This window comes from Strongylocentrotus purpuratus, unplaced genomic scaffold (assembly GCF_000002235.5).
Source record: "Strongylocentrotus purpuratus isolate Spur 01 unplaced genomic scaffold, Spur_5.0 spur5_scaffold_7, whole genome shotgun sequence".
Lineage (NCBI taxonomy): Eukaryota > Metazoa > Echinodermata > Echinoidea > Camarodonta > Strongylocentrotidae > Strongylocentrotus > Strongylocentrotus purpuratus.
Window position 1 is genome coordinate 14,264,835 of NW_022145613.1, and position 18,023 is coordinate 14,282,857.

Below are 18,023 nucleotides of genomic sequence, written 5' to 3' on the forward strand. Positions count from 1 at the left end.
ATGAAGGTCATATGTAGAAGGACAAAGGTAATGCCCTCCTACTCCTAGCTATCTAAAGATATAATTATTGCTAAATGCCAATTTGAGCTTGATGAGTCGTGACTGAGTTTCAGAAAGGAATCTCATCTTCATCTCCTTCATATTAACGTTTTCTGCTGAGAGCCAGAAGGGTCATGGTCATTTACCTGTAGTTAATACCTTTCTGGCACTCAACAATATTTTTTTTAAATAATTCATTTGTTTTATTTAAACAGGGCAACTCTCTCAGTATCAAAACTGTTTTCCTGAGAGACCCTGTGCAAATTATAGGATACAAATAAGATAAAGTTGAACAAACTTTACTTACATACATATCATATCATATCATGGATTATTTGTTTTTATATCTCCATATATATATAATTCAATGCAAATGACTCAACTAAGAGAGCAATTCAAGATCAGACAGTCAAATGAGAGTAGAAATCAAGAAAGAGAAGAGATAGGAGTTACAGGACAGTGAGAGGTACCCGTATATAAAGGCAGAAAGGAATAGAACAGCATACTAAACGTAAAACCACAATATTTTAAGCTTTAGAATTCAGTGGCATAAACCAAATGACTGAAGCAGAAAAAAACAAAAGTAGCTGTAAATACGTGAAGTAAAAGACAACAATGAAATTCTTCCTAAATTATGAAAAAGCATAGAATAACCACCATCTTTTTTTATATAAATTCCAAAAATAAGCTAAAACATTTTACAACTTCGATTTATGAGCTCTCTGCAGGAGGCCACAATTCCCACAAGTTCACCCCAGTTGAACCTGCTAAAAATGTGGGACATTTTAATAACATACTTGACATTAGATCAACCAAGGTGGCTGGTATCATACATCATGGTATTACGACCACATGTGTCACATACCTCATTCTTGAGGTCTGTGTGTGTTAAGTGGGGGGAGAGGGGTGTGGCGGGTGTGGCGGGGGGGGAGAGGGGGGGGGGGTGTGGTGGGGGAGGGGGTGTGTGATGGAGGGGGGGGGGGGTTCCAGCGGGGAGAAACAAATGTTTTGAAAGAAACAGATTGAATCACCCCCCCCTCCCAAATGTGGGATATCTTAACAACATACATGTACTTGACATTAGGTCTACAAAACTGACTGCTACCACACATCATGTGTACCATACCTCATTCTCAACTCCTCAAGGTATGAGGGCCCATTCCACAGAGTTCAAACGTTTAAAACAAAGAAAAGAGACTGGATCACTACCTCCCCCACCCCCCCCCCCCCCCCCCCCCCCCCCTCCCCCTCCTCGCTAAAAAAGTGGGAAACCTAAACAAAATTGACATAAGGTCTTTCAAGGTGACATAAAACAAAAGATTGTATCTATTTTTACCCATTATTTTTATCATTTTACATACCGGTACATACCAGTATACAAAATATTTGAGGAAGTAGGGGTCAACATTTTGAATTCCTTGAGCTTTTGTGTGTGGGTATGGGTTATTTAACACCATGAATACTCACTCACGCACTGCAAATTATTTGTAAAGATCTTTCTAAAAACAACTGAATAAACACATGAAAATCCAACAAAAAAAGTGTTCAAGCATGTGCACATGCTCAAAGATCGTGGGATATTCCAATTTTCAAAAAAACAAAGAGAATTAGAAAATGTCAATGGAAATGTATGAATCTGAAAAGGCATGTGATCGTATCTGTTAAGGTACTTTTTTAATGAACAACAGAAGATCAAAACTTCTTATGTTCCAAATCAAGTTGTCCTCTTGAACAATTCTTACTTTAATGTAACATGTGTTGAGAGTCATATGGGTGTTAACTCTGTATTAAAGCATACCAGCAGCCCTACAAATACAAGTTAACATCCTTCTAGCTATAAGCAGATGAATAAGAATAAAAAGGTTGAGAAATGCATAAAATCATCTTTAAGAAAAAAAAAAAAGAAAGACATGTGAACTCAATCCAGGAGGTTAGAGAAAACAGCTGGAAACATTTTAGCGGTTAAATTCATGTTTTCCTTGTAAAAAGTTTTCTATTTTCATCCCAGCTTGATCGACAACGATCCATAATTAGATGGCTAGACAAAGCAACTACGCAAATATTTCATTCAAATCGGCATTGAGGTGGTGTTGATTATATATATATTTTTTTAATGTAGGGTGAATTAAAAAAACTTCAAATAAATGTGAAGTGAATTTTTACTTGCATTGGTGAGAATGCGACGTTTAAATTTTCAAATGATGGATTAATGTGGGAGTGTTAAATGTAAAGAGATGAGGCCTATAAAAAAAAGTTGTATTGCCCTTTAGGTGCCAAAACATGGGTCAGTCAGTCAGAAATCTTTTTTTTTTTTTTAATTCTATTTTTCTTCTTTTTTCCTGCCTCTTTGGGCTGATATTTCTCATTTTTGAAAGCTTTAATATTTCTTTTCTCTAAAAAGCGGTAAATTATTATTATTTTTTTTTAATTAAAAGCTGACTGTAGATTTCAAGATATTTTGGGTCGTTGGCAAAGGGCAATACAACATCTTTTTTTGTAAAACCTTATGGGATAGAAGAAGACTAAAATTCATACAATGGTAAATATATTGACTTCCAATGTATGTGACAGTATAGGCATAAAAGAATGATTTCTGTAGGGGAGAATTCAAACAAACAAACAAAAACTTAAAATATATCATGACCATTACAGACACCTGTTTCATAGCACTGCAGGGGTCAATAATTCATGTTACACCTTATAATTTTCCATTCTGTCACAAATGTCAAACACTATAATCATCATGTGCTTTACATTTATCAGAACATATGGGGCAGGAATAATGTCTATGGAAAGTGGGAGGTAATCTGGGGGGGGGGGGGGGGAGGGGGAACAGAAGCAATTCACTGTGCCTTGGTTTGGCAGTTATATATGGTATACTCTTGAAATCTTAATAACTTACATGTATCATCATATGGTTTAGAACCCAAAACAGCATTCATTGATATATATTTCATGCCCTTCTGGCTCTCAACTATCTATATGTTTCAATGAAAGCCAGAAGTACAATACTTCAGGATCCAAGGGTGTTAAAGTTAACAACCTTTTGAGTCTAACTCTAAGGAGATCATATTTTGAAGTTAGAGTTGCATATATGATAATAATCATTTTTTTTATCATCTTTTTATGCGTTTTTTGTTTATTTGTTAGTTTTTTAAAAATTTATATACTGTAGGCATCTCCATGGGACATGCAAATACAGTAAAAGGGAATAGATACTCTTTCATAAATTTGTCTTATCTAACATCTCCATCATCCCACAGATTAGACAAAATAAACTTAAGTCTTCATCAGCTTGAGATTGCCAAATATCCCGCTATTTTAACTATCCCGATCGCAAATTATCCAGCTTATTTGCGTCTTCATCAGCCCGCAGTTGCAATTAGCGGTATATTTGGTCGAGATAATCATCCCAAGATATCTTGGGCTAGTTTGCAAAATATCCCGCTATTTGTCCGGTGCGTCTTCACCAGCATCTTCACCAGCTCGAAGACTCGCAATATGCGCGAACGCTGAGCAAAATTTGAGCTAATTTCTCAAACCTGAGTTTTGAGTTTCGAGGTCGAGTCTTGAGCTGGTAAAGACGCGATTTGTAGCTTCTGGCTTATTTCCCAAATCAGAAATAGCGGGCTATTTGGCAATCTCAAGCTTATGAAGACATACATAATGCCTGGCTCCGTTCTGCCTCTGAACGTGCTAACTGGTGCCATCATCAGCATCTTTATTACCCCCATTTGCGTCATATCAACCAAACCCGAGCACAAATCACACTCATTTTCATTGAACATATCCAGGATTTCATCTTCTCAAAGAACACAGACCAATAAAAAAGAGACAGTGGCTTGAATAGGCGAACTGAATGCAAGGCCAGGATTGCCTTTGAATTTAAGTCTAAAAAAAGAGAGTTTGACAAAGGGAAAGCTGATGCCATTTGGCTGCTTTGAACACTGTCATTTATGGTGGATTCATTGTTGTTGTTCTGGATAACATGCAGTTTAGCCATGGTTAGTCGTAAACAAGTGGCGAACAAGAGTTGGTTTTATAAGACGTTTTAGGAAACAAGCCTAGTTTAGTTAACTAAAACATTTATATATATATATATATTACACGTAGATGAAAATTAAATGTATCAAATTGCAGGGATTGGCCTACATGAGTAAATTGCTTGAACTATGCAGATATACAAGTGCAATTAGGATGTACTTGTGTTCACATTCATGTTGCATGATACAATTATTATTCATGCAGGGATTTGATAATTTATACAAATAATGGAAAAATCACTTGTAAGATGATTCAGTATCATCAGGTGACCTGTTACTTGGTATATATTGCATACAAAACAAACATGAAACATTTGCTTTTAGGAATTTCAATTTTGTGAGAGGGAATTTTACTGTTTTCAGAGATGTTGGGTTCTTTTATTGGCATTATTTTCTCGTTCTTTGCATTAACATTGAAAGAGGGTTTCGTCTTTTCTTTTTTTAACATTTTAAAATGTTCAGGTTCAGGTTCACTTCTTGTCTTTGAAAGAAAATTATATCGCTGTAGACTGTAAGTTGATTTTAAAAAAGCAACTATATGCTTGTAAGTAAGCAACCAGGGGAATGATGGTGTTAAGTTCTCTCTGAGGTACTTGGTAATGAGGATAAAAGCCTTACCAAAGCATATTGGATTAGTTTCAAACCAGAGACCTCCCAATTACGAGACCACTGCTCTAATACTCACTGTTATTTTCCTCACTGACACACCAAAACTATAGAATAGAGCTTTCTTTCATAGCATATATGAACAGGTTATGCAACCATTACTAAACCAATTACTTGATAGTCGTAAACAGATGATTTTCAAGCTAGAATTCAAGAATTTAACAAAACAATGCAACTCACAAGTTGCTTACAAGATGAAAGGCTTTCAGTCGATTTCGAGAGGTGCAAATGGATCAATTTTCCAAGCTTCAATTTAAAACGCAAACAAAGCAATTTCCCTATTTGTCACCAATTAAAAGGCTTCTGGAACGAAATGGGCCTTCGATTCTACTTTCTGCTGTTTTGATATTCTCCTTCATTTATATTTTTTCTATAAGAATCTGTTCCTTAGGCATTGGAATGGAGGAAGCCCACCAAACACCTGAATGACTAGAAGCAAATGGTTCCCACTTTTGACAAGCATCGTTTGTTCCTCATTTGTGAATAGAATCCTATTGGTACAAGATAGTCTAACAAGATACACCTATGGCAAAACACACTAGACAGTTATCCCATTCGGACAGAAGCCTACCAAATCATACTCATTTAAAGCACCTTGGAGGATGTGTCTTTCAATAAAGTGATTTAACACTCTGCATACCACGAGCCCCCGAGCCCCATTGACTTCAGCATGGTTTTTTTAATATTTGGAAATAAGAGGGTTAAGCCAGGGAGGAGGGGGAGGGGGTAGAATCACGCTCCGGTGGTTGATTTCATTATTGGAAGGGTAATGAGGAGAAGAAGAGTGGATGAGAGGATGAAAGAGGATGGAAGACTATAAAGATAGACAGAGAAGACACGCATATGCTTTATTCAAACTGTGGTAGGTATGAAAAGAGCCCTATTAGACAAGGACAGATGACAGTCCATTAAGTGAGATACATTAGAGCTTGTGTAAAGTTTTTCTTAGCCTTTTCTTAGCCTTAAAAATGCTTTTGTCAAATTTGTTTGAAATCCCAGTTGAAATATAGCAAGATAATGATGTTAAATGTAACTCTCAACAGACTATACTACTACTTCATGTCCCCTGAATACACAGTATGAATGATGTGCCTGTCATAAAATACATTAGCCTCTATCCCCGTGTTATTTCATATCTAACGATGATTGAAGCAGAATAAGACAACTGATCAAACCCGCTCCTCATATGCTTTGGCAAACAATGTTAATCTGTTACATAGATCTATACAAATGCATGTAAATGTCAATGGCATCAAAAAGCCTGTCTTCACTAGCTCGAGATTGCCAAATATCCAGCTATTTGAACTATCCTGATCGCAAACTATCCAGCTATTTTGCGTCTTCATCAGCGCCGAAGTTGCAATTAGCGGGATATTTGGTCGGGATTGTCATCCCAAGATATCTTGGGATAGTTTGCAAATTAGCCCACTACTTGGCAAAATATCCAGCTATTTGTCCGGTGCGTCTTCACCAGACCGAAGACTCGCACTATGCGCGAACGCTGAACAAAATATCTCGGCTAATTTCTCAAGGTCGAGTTTCAAGTTTCAAGTTTCGAGGTAGAATCTCGAGCTGATGAAGACGCGATTTGTAACTTTGGGATTATTTCCCAAATCAGAAATAGCGGGCTATTTGGCAATCTCGAGATGATGAAGACGCGCCTATATAGACAGGAAGCTTGCAGTAATACAAAAATTTTAGGACTCCTTACACAGATGTATTCATACACTTATTTATTGTCTGTACATTAAAGGTAATACAAAGTTTTGGTATGGGGTCATGAGTTAGGTTCAAATGAACATATTGGAAGCTTATGCGATCCTACAATATTCAGTGATTGTTGTCACGGGTGAAATCGAGTCTAAAGTTAAGAAATTATAAATAATAAACTCTATAAGTTGTATAGCTCCCTCTCAAGGTCAAGATATCAATTTAGCTATGACACAATTTTTCTTGACTAAAATCGACCAATTAGTTATTCCCATTTGGAAATTATATATCACAACTACATATTCTGAAATTTTCATGGTCGCAGCTACTGTTGTACGCCCGTAGGCGCTATTTGAAATTTATCAAAATTTACCGGGAGCTCCGGTAAATTTGTATATTCAATTTTTCTCGAAATCAGAAGTGTTTTAGGGGCTACATTTTCTAGTACTTATAATACATCCACAGAGCATCCAAATATATCAAAATTAATGCCTCATCCATATAAGAAGGAGCAGAAGCCAATCATTACTTTATGATTAAAGTGACTCGGTAACATTGTTGAAGGTTGATGAAAAAATTGCTTAATTTTTGTATAAAATGTTACTTACTACATTCCTTCTACTATACTAACCCTCTGACATGCAAAAAATCCTTAACAAATTCTCAAACCACAAAGATATCTATGGTTTTCTTTGAAGGCGTCGATGTGAGCCACCCTCTAACAGTGATTAACAGTAAATTCTCCCAACCATTTTTTAATTTTCCCAACCGTTTTTCCATGAGAAAAATACATAAAACAGGCTATAAAAATCTGTCATCACTTAACTGTCTGGAATAGAATGTAGAGCCATTTTATTGCTTTGTGACATTTACATTCACCTAAAATGTAATTAAATTATCCTTGTCTTGGTGCTGAACAGGCTTTGACAAGTAGCAGAATAGAAGTAGAATAATATAGTTGGGAGAATTAAGGAATCGATCAGATTAGTTTTTCCCAATTTGTACCATGAATAATGATCCGTTTTCACTCAAATTTTTAGATTATCTTTAATTGTACATCTAGCATTGAAGTCACTACCTTAGCACCACTATCTCTCATCTGAACAATGTTACAAAGTCCCTTTAAAGCTTTTTTTCCCCCTTTTTTCTTTTTTAATAGAAAATATGTAAGTCATTGTCAAACTCACCAAAGGAGTCAATTTAAAATTGGGCAACGTTTTCATCACTGCAGGAGAAGAAGGGTTATCCAGAGATAAGAATGCACATGTATATAGGATGGAGTATTCCGTAACACTGAATGAAGTACACCCAAGCTTATCACCCCAATAAATGGATTTAATTGCTTCTCTCTGGGGTTTTATAGTGCCATTATAAAGTGGGTAATCTTGAGGGATCTCTTCACTGGTATTTACGTGTGGCAAACAGATGCCTTGTTTGCGACATTTGAATGTATTTTGGAGCACTGGTAGTGAGCCTGGCTGCATGGCCTATATAAGAAGAAATTTAGATGTAACAGGTACATTTATATTCTTCTTTTGCTGGCTTTTCGGGTTAACAATATCAATGCCTACACAATCATGTATCCAACATAAACCTGCATAAGTTTTCATATCTAAGGGAGATTTCGTCGGTTGAGAAGAAGGACATTTTATTATCACCTAAAAGATAAAACCCTTCTGGCTCTCAGCAGATGATTTTGTTGAAGATGATTGGAGGAAAAATTGATGAAAATGACCTATTAAAACATCTCAAAAGATGAATTTAGAATCAACTGTAAACATATTTCCCCGCTAAGAGTCAGAAACGCGAACTTGTATCCTTCTAACTCTCAGTAGATGATATACAATAAAGATTAAAAAGGAGGAGAAGAAGAAAAAAAAAGAATGGAAGCAATGTGAAAATAAAGGAGGAAAGGGAAGTAAATACTATGAAGTATAGAACAGGTGAGAAAACTTGAAAGCTTGGTTCTTAACATCTCCTTGAAAATGACATGAATGTATTCATTTTGAGTAGAAATCTACTTCATACCAATCTCCATACTCACTTGAAAAGATACAAGGGAAAGGGGAAGTAATCACACATGAAAGGTAGTGACAAAAAAACTATCATGGAAGGAACAGGGGAGATAGACCAAAGAAGAAAAGAAGGGGAAAGAGAAAGGAAAGTAGGGATGGAGATGGGGAAAGAGAGGGGGAGGGAGAAGAGAGAAAAGTGGGAGGGCTGGGAGAAAAGGACACAAGAGAATAACAAAGAAAAGTGTGGTCTAAAGATATAAACTTGTATTGAGATTTAAAGGTTTGTACAGAAAAAGGAAAAGGGATTGGATACAGACAGACAGAATGAGAGAGAGAGAGAGAGAGATAGAAAGAGACAAAAAGAAAGGCAGAGAGAGAAGGGAAAAAAGAGGGGAAGAGATGCACACAGGGGGAAAGAAAGGGAGGGGTGCAAGAAAGAGGCAAGTGAAAATTACAGAAACAAGTAAAACGACAACAAAATCATCTTCAGTTTTCACAGTATCCATAAAGAAAGAGTAGCAAAAGATAAACATTGCTCAACAATAACAAGTGGTTTGAGCATGTCTTAAGAAGTACCCGTAACATCTCAAGTGAGACTTTAGGTTAACTAATCCCACTTGTAACAGTGGCACTTTCCACTTGGACCTTCCTCCCAATCTAGACAATACTCTTGAGGGTCGTCGCGGGATGCATTTCTAAATTTATCTAATGAAGATTTAAATGACAGGTATACAGGGGTAAGGAAGGGGGTAGGAAGGGGGTAGGACTAATCCCATCTTAGGATTATTTATCACAGAGATTTGCTTGTGTGGCAAACAGATGAGATGATTCAACCGATTTGAGGTATAAGAAAAACATAAGTGATAGACAGCATCCTGTATCAATTAGTTCGAATATAATTCTTTCCATAATGCAATCCTAGCTTTTTGAGAATGAACATATTTGATGTTTGTTTGTATTCTACTGAATTTAACTAGTTTGGTATTATTTTTTTTTTTCTTCTAATAAACATGTCACTCCATAAATAGGGACTTCCTTTTCCCCCCGAATTCATTTCTAAAGCTCATTTTCTGCCACAGAACCTTAAAATGCCACAACCCCTGACAAAAGCATTGTTTTGTAAATGTACTTTAAAACCACCTGAAAGTTAAAATGAATTCATAAAGAAATAATGTCACTTCTGTGCAGCAGTTCACAAATCAAATGTCACCTTTCAATTTCCTATTATTTTCTCCTTTCGATTTCCTATTATTTTCTCCTTTAACAGTTTTTTGTAAAGTAAACATTTCTTTCTCAAATAAAAACATTATTGATTTTTAGATGTGTTTGACAGGTGAAACAGGTCAATGGTAGCAATTAATACATTGAATTCATTGATTGAAGATAATACAATAGAATACACACAATAAAAATAATCAATGGCCAGTCACTTTGCCAGAGTATTTCATATAAACACACTAAAAAAACACATTATTTCACAATATAATGTATAAAGATAAAAAAATAAAATAAAAGCGTTTTTTGTAAAACTTTAGAAACTACATTAAATTTTGGTCTGACATTACATAGTAATACTGATAATTCAACATTTTGGCGCATGAGGACACTTGCACTTGCACACACACGCACCACCCGCACCATTGTTTTTGTTTTGTTTCTCTCTTATCTCTGTCATTAACGTATAATTAGTAGCCTTATAAAGACGAGATTCATATGCTAATTCTATAATTATTTATATTGAATCCAACTGTTTATATTCACATTTAATTGTAATATATATATCATTTGAGTATCATGGCCCCCTCTTCTTGTTACTTTGCCAATATTTCACAACTCATTTTTATCTTAGCTCGGTTGACCGTCTGCTCAAGCTTTTGCTTATAACGGCGACCTTCTGCTTTCTTTCTTTATACACGCAATGGCCCAACGTATAAATTTACTCTTACTCATGTATTATACATTATTTTGTTTCTATATTTTGTATATTGTTTGCATACCTTATGTTTTATATAATTATCCATATTTGTTGAATAACTGATTTGTTTGATTGCAGAAAATAAAGTCTTTGAAATGAAAAAAAAATATTTTGGTACTTTAGGTGCAAATATTGACTGTACTGTTTTTCTGAATCTGATCACCATTCAATTCTCGAAAGACAAAATATAACTCTCTAAATGTATTGGAGAGGAAGAGACCATTTTAGGACTCATTTAGAGATCCCTTTGTTTTGGAGTGGAAATCAACTCATTTAGGAGTCATTTAGGGATCATTTTGTTTTGGAGTGGAAATTCACTCTTTAAGGAGTGGAAAGTCACTCTGTGAGGCATTGATAAATGGGGTTTTGTTTTATGTTCAAAAGAATCCTAAAAATGTAAAAGAAAATATAAGCTGTTTTTATGTAGCACTTTTCTATAGAGAATGCTTTTGTCTACATACATGCCTGACCCAAAGAAGAAAAAAGAGAGAAAGAATAAAGTACAAAGCCTTTTCCATTATCTGATATTGGATCTCAACAGAAGTATGAAACACGATTGTTACGCATCAATTAGTTTATTCAGGCACATTCCCCTGTAATCTTTGTCGTGTACTACCTTTGATTTAAAAAAAACATTGGCTTCTCCACTATCGGACCTCAACAGAAAAGAAAGACGTGATTGTTGCACATGAATTGTTTTATTCCGGTATATTCTAATATCAATGGAGGTCTTTTTTATCTCCATTGGTAAAACATTGGGTTGTTAAACATGCATTTCATTGCTTGGGTGGTCTTCTGATACATGATGGAAAGAGAAGAAAATGAGGAAATTAAATTGAAATAGATATCAAATAGAATACAAGAGGGTGGGGTGAAAATGATCAAGAATACAAACTGACAAGAAGAGTAGACATAAGGATTTTTAAAACAAGGAAAATTATGAGAAAGTGCATAAGAAGTAAGTACTGTGGTACACCTTTGCGGATGAGCAATTCTGTCTTATTAGAGAAAATTGTCTGCTGTCTACAAGGCTATATTGAACAGTTATACATTGTCAATAGTAATAATTGCCTTCTTGCAAGCAGCCGAGGAAATAATCCTTTAATGTATTTGAACAAACGTTTCACAAAATGAATTCCAAATTATAAAGAAGATGATAAAATCAGGCCTCTCTTAATTCTCCCCATGACAAGGACTATTTCAGCATAACTCATTCTTCATACTGTAAACATGTTTACGTCTTTCTCCAATTCTCAGAAACAATGACATTTGTCAACTCTGCATTTTGACATCAATGCCTAAATTAATCAACTAAACAAGGTTGTTACATGATAAATCTCTAGCAAAGGAAGAGGTGCGAGCATTTGGGTTAGAAATGAGAATACGGCACTGTGAATCATTTGTTAAAATCACTTCATGAATAACAACTAAATGCATAGTCTTCATTATCATAAGGAAATTTTATAATCATTTGTTGAGATCTATGCACATGTATCGTAAATGCTAATATTTTTCCATTAACATTCGTCAAAAACAGTTTTTCTTTTACACTGCTATATTCTTAAACATTTCATTCTGAAAAATAAAGATTAGTGTAATGCACCTCATGATAGAAAAGGAACGCTGGTTCACAATTTCTTAAAATAAAATAAATAATACTGCTTTCATAAAAGATGACTCTGGGGATGATTCAATGCATACTTTTTTTGTGTAATGACTGACAATTAAGAGGCTTATATAACAAGGACTCATAGATGTGTGACAAATTGCCTTTTTGAATGAAGGAGAAGTGGTTGAGAGTGGACATCCATGCGCAAGTGGAGAAGATTAGAATTGCATCAATAGCAGACAGAAAAATGAAGATGTCTTCATTGAAGGTAATCTTTATGAGTACCAGTATAGAAATATCTTTCAGCTGGTCAAATGACATCTCTTGAATAAGGCTGTAAAGGTATCATGAATGACGGACCCCTTTGCAATAGTATTTGTTAGGGCTGCGACGTGTAGTCGAATGCTCGAGTACCCGCACGGTTGACAACTACTCGGGTACGATTTTTAGTACCCGAATATTCGGCCGCAAAAAAAAAATCTGTCCAGGCCGACGCTTACCCGTGCCTGGGTGAGCGGCGGCCGCTGGCATGGTGCCGTCGGTAAAAATGCTTCCCAACTCAAGCACTGTCAAACTCACCACTCAGAAACTGGGACCAAATGTCTGGATTTCTGTTTGGACTTGGAGGAAAATGGATTATTCTGCCATCTTTCGTTTTTTAAAACAGCATTGTTTACTGTTATTATTATTATTAAATCGGCGCCTTCAACTGCAACTCAAAGTAAAATTGCATGCGTTTTCGGCGACGTGAGATACTGCCCCAGTGGTATGGTGGTGGCCAAAAAAAAAAAAAATCAAAAAAATCAAAAAAATTCAGAAAAATTCAAAAAAATTATTAAAAAACATGGCGTCTGAATACTCGAGTATTCGCTTGTAAGCCTGGGAGTGTACTCAGGTACCTCATTACACTGTTGTGCACAGCATTAGTATTTGTACAATACTGGGATAGTATACCGATATGAAGATGTCTTTTGGAGGTAATCTTTATGAGTATAGAAATATCTTTCAGCTGGTCAAATGACGTCTCTTGAATAAAGCTGTAAAAACCTCATGAATGACGGACTCCTTTTGCAATACTTGGATAGTATACCGATATGAAGATGTCTTTTAGAAGGAATCTTTATGAGTATAGAAATATCTTTCAGCAGGTCAAATGACGTCTCTTGAATAATGCTGTAAAAACCTCATGAATGACGGACCCCTTTTTACAATAGTATTTGCACAATACTGGGATAGTATAGCAACATTTCTCAAACAAAACGTTTCTAATGAATGACTTGCATAAGATATTTTGAAAGCTGGAGAGAAAAATGTACAAATGAAAGACTGACCAGCATTCATTGTGGTGTATTGGCTTATATGTTTATTTCTAGTGTTAGATGTTTTGGATTTATTTTTTTAATTGACTTTAGAATACCTCAAATTTTACAAAAATATACCTACATGTAACTGAGTTATCTTGGACCTGCTAATGAGCAGATTTAGCCATTAACAAACTTATCAGTTTGTTGAAACTCATATCTTTAATTTACCTTGAATTTGCTACTAATCTACACTTGAAAAATTAAGCTATATTTTTGTCTGTTTGGAGCCAGAAGGACCATAACTCCATGTTACAGAATGCCCTTCTTCTGGCTCCAGACCAATCTTTTTATATTAATTATATTTGCCTTTCATCAACTAAATTAAAGAAATTTGACAAATTGGTTTGGAGTGCTAGCCAATATTGTACTCTCAGGCCTATTCCAAATCAATATTCAAGTATTACAAAGTTCCCACTGATATTACATGTTCACAGGTAATGTACAATCTAATTGTCAAAAGTCAGAACATTTATCATCCATCATATTAGAGGATGTGGTTTCAAGGTGAGAGAAAAATAAAAACTAATTAGCCCTGACATTGCAGTCTGATGAAAACAATGTGAATTGTTAAAGCGAGGACATCACATATTGTATGTGTGAGTTTATATCCTTGACATTCAAGGAATTTTCTACTTGATAATGACAAAGTTAGTTGAGATAATGTTGATGAAATTAAGACTGTTTAACATTTGTCAAATGTTTATTCAGGTGACAATGCTACATGTTAAAAAATTGTTTTAAAGCAATTCTTTGTGGTTGGTTTGACATCCTGGGGAAACAAAGACAGGATATCACATTAATTTGTCAAATGCCCGGCAGATAGGCGCAAAACATGAATTTTGTCAAATTTAGGTTTGAACTATAAGGAAGCAGACATACAGCGTTTATACCCTATCACATAAAAAAGAAATATATAAAAAGTGTGTAATGTTTTACAGATGTACAGGTTAAAGAAGAACAAGACAATTCAAAGGTTTTCTCTCTCTTTCTCTTTCATTCTCTCTCTCTTTCTCTCTTTCTTTCTCTCTTTCTTTCTCTCTCTCTCTCTCTCTCTCTCTCTCTCTTTCCAACATATTTGTAATCTTTGGTTCTACATGTATGCACATCATAGGCTGCGTTCATGCTTAAATTTTGAAGGCAGAATGAGCGATCTGAAACGCTCATCGTAAACGCTCATCGTGATCGCAGTTCCACGATGTAGTGTTCATGCTTACTTCTCTGGCTCCCCCAGGCAATTCTCAGTGTGTGGCCTTAATTGGTCTTCCAGCTGGATTCGCAAACCTTCACTGTGCATGCTACGTAGACCCACTAGAGGTCAGTGCGTTGACCCCATTTAAACGCGTTTACAAATTGTAAACGCATCTTTTTGTGAGTTTACGATCGGCGATCGTGATCGCCGTTTTTTCGGTGATTCTACAAAAGTGAGCTAAGACGCAACCGTGTTTTAAACTAAACGCGTAACAGATGCCTGATTCTGGCCGTCAAAATCAAGCATGAACGCGCCCTATATTCTACTGCAAGCAGGTATGAGTGTGTCACTCAACTACTCACTAATCACTTTTGTGAAATATTTCAGAGTGTATTTGAACGTGCAATATGATCTCTTGATTGAAGTAATTTTTAAAGCTCAAAATCCTAAACATACTGAGCAAACTAAATTCTGGTGATTGGAACACAAAAAGTGGCTTTAATAATTGCTATACAAAAAAAACACTTACCTCAACCCGTGTGGAGTGGAGCGTGGTCCGTGTGGACTTTCCAGACACAAAAACACGTTCCATTTTGCGTAAACTCACATCCCACCTTATAAATTCCCTCCACAGATCAATTATACCTCCTCGCAATTACATCCAACTCATGGAATAAGAGGGTCCTTTACATGGTCTACATATATAGTCTAAGATAAGATGATGAACTGCAGGTGTGCATATGATGCCATAAAAGTTATCTTGGCGTGGCTCATAAAATGAACCCCACACAACAGACTCTCAATCCTGACTGTGACTGTGGAGTGCATACATGTAGAATGTACCAGTACAAAATAGTAAATGCATCTGCATCAAACATGCAAGTCCGCAACAAATTGTATCCCTCTATACAATATGTCCATAAACTTCAAGGAACATTTTCCATTATGAAAGAAACAATCATAGTATCCGCTGACTTGCTGATATAGCACTGATTGCAAAACTTAGAGGCTTGGTATATGAATGATGAAAAAAATGTTCACGGTATCATTATTACACGACTGTTCAACAAAAACAGGTAGAATACCATATAATGAGCATGCACTCTTATTCTTTCCAGAAGGATCTCAATTTATCATCATTATGCAAAGTGCCTGTCAGATGGTGAAAAGGAAAAGGAACAAACCGAGAGAAAAAAAATCCTTCAAAGTCACTGAGGAAACTAAGTTTTAATGCCGGTGCTAATATGTCTGTGCATCCAGCGATTGTTCAAATACCTCAAAATAAAACAACTGCATCTTTCAGAGGGCAATCAAGATTGCAGCAGTGACTCTCCAATGGTTTTTACATCACAGTGTTAATACCTGTCATCATCTACAGTGTGAAGAAAGAGGTTTAACAAATTCTTGTGGTTAAAAAAAAACACTTTATGCTTTTCCCACTCGATTTTAATTGTTCTTATTGAGATCTGACTTCAAAATATTCAGCTTTCATCAATCAGTTCACAAAGTAGCCTTTTTACTATATAGTTTGACTAAGTATGAAAGCAAAACAACACAAAACAAAATAATAAGCAAAACAAGGATTAACTCTCTTAAATTTGAGAAGTTTGCAGTTTTATGCAGCATTTTATAGCCATTTGAAACCTCTTTGCAACGACATAATATTGTACCTAATGACAATTAAAAAGGCTAATGCTATATAGAAGGTGATTTGCAGACTACATGCAAATGATCTATTGTTCATCATCCTCATTGGCGCCATCTTTGCCAGCTAAAAAATGGGCATAAGACCCATAAAGCCCCCCCCCCTTCAGATTTTCCTCATTCCTCATTCTATTTCACTTTCTGACATTGATTTATGTTGTGTAACTTTCAACCCTTCTATAGGCGTGTCTGCACTATCTCGAGATTGCCAAATATCCAGCTATTTGAATTATCCCGATCGCAAACTATCCAGCTTATTTGCGTCTTCATTAGACCGAAGTAGCAAATTAGCTGGATAGTTGGTCGGGATAATATCCCAAGATATCTCGGTCTAGTTTGCGGTTTTCCGTGTTTACTCGAGGTCAGTGGTTGCGAGGTCAGCGCTGAGCGGTACAGATCGCATGTGCGAACCGGAAATCGTTGTGCATGATGGGATCGGGATAATTGACTCCGTACTTCGGTCTAATGAAGACGGTCGCAAACTATCCCGCTAGTTCGGAAATAGAAGGATATTTTGCAAACTAGACCGAGATATCTTGGGATATATCATGTCATAGGCACTATTATACAAGAAATTCAAGAATGGAATACATGTCTTATTACATGTGCTATCATTACTACTTATACACTATGAAGACACATTCACATATGGTGCATCAACTACCTTTAAAAATGTGGATTAATAGGATATATATTTTAGCACATCCCTTCAAATACTTTTTAGCACAGCATAATATTAAAGATAAGGAGTTCTCTGGATCCTCTAATTCTACAGTTGTACATGCAGCAACTTATCTGTGATAAGAATACTGGAACAGAAGGGGTCTATGTTGAACTACTTGTATATTTTAAATGTAGCTATGCAAGGTGCTTTTGCAATACTTTGGAAAAAAACATTATGTAACACGTCCTTAACAACGTCCGCTGTTTCCTAGCGATGGATGAGAACATTGACAATTAACATGATTGGTAATGAGTTCACCTGGGATACTAAGACAGCGTGTGATGCATCATAAAATGTCAGATAGCACAGGACATGAAGAGTTACATGTATGTTCTAATGGAGGGACTCGGAAGTATTAAGATGAATATCTTAACCTCTTTCATGCCATGGGTGGCAGATCTTGCCAAAGAATTGGAGTGTGGAACAATATGTGTAGACTAGGACTGGTCATGTTTATCTTCATGTGATTAAATGTGTACTTTCAATGTGAAATCTCTGTCCAATTAACTCATTTCATTACCAAGAAAGCATGGCATTACAATTTAAACTGTGTGACTTGAATGCTTATTTACAACATTTGTTCAAATTATTAAAAAATATATAACTTCACATCTCATGATGATAGCAAATCTATGTCACATCCAAAATATAAGCTCTACACATTTCATCTAGAAAAAAGTGTACCCTGTCTGTCTGTCTCTCCCTCTCTCTCCCTCTCTTCCTCCCCATTTCTCCCTTTCCATCTATCTCCTTCATCCCCCTTTTCTGTCAAGTATCAAATTATTGTGTTTTCTCCAGGAACTCTACATATTTTCAACAAGAAAAATTGTACCTTCTCTCCCTCTCTTCCTCCCTATTTTTCAATTTCTTTCTCTCTAACTCTCTAGTTACTCTAAACCCCTTTTTCTGTCAAGTATCAGATTATTCTTTTTCTCCAGGAACTCAGCATATTTTCAGCAATAACAATTGTCCAATCAAAGGAAAT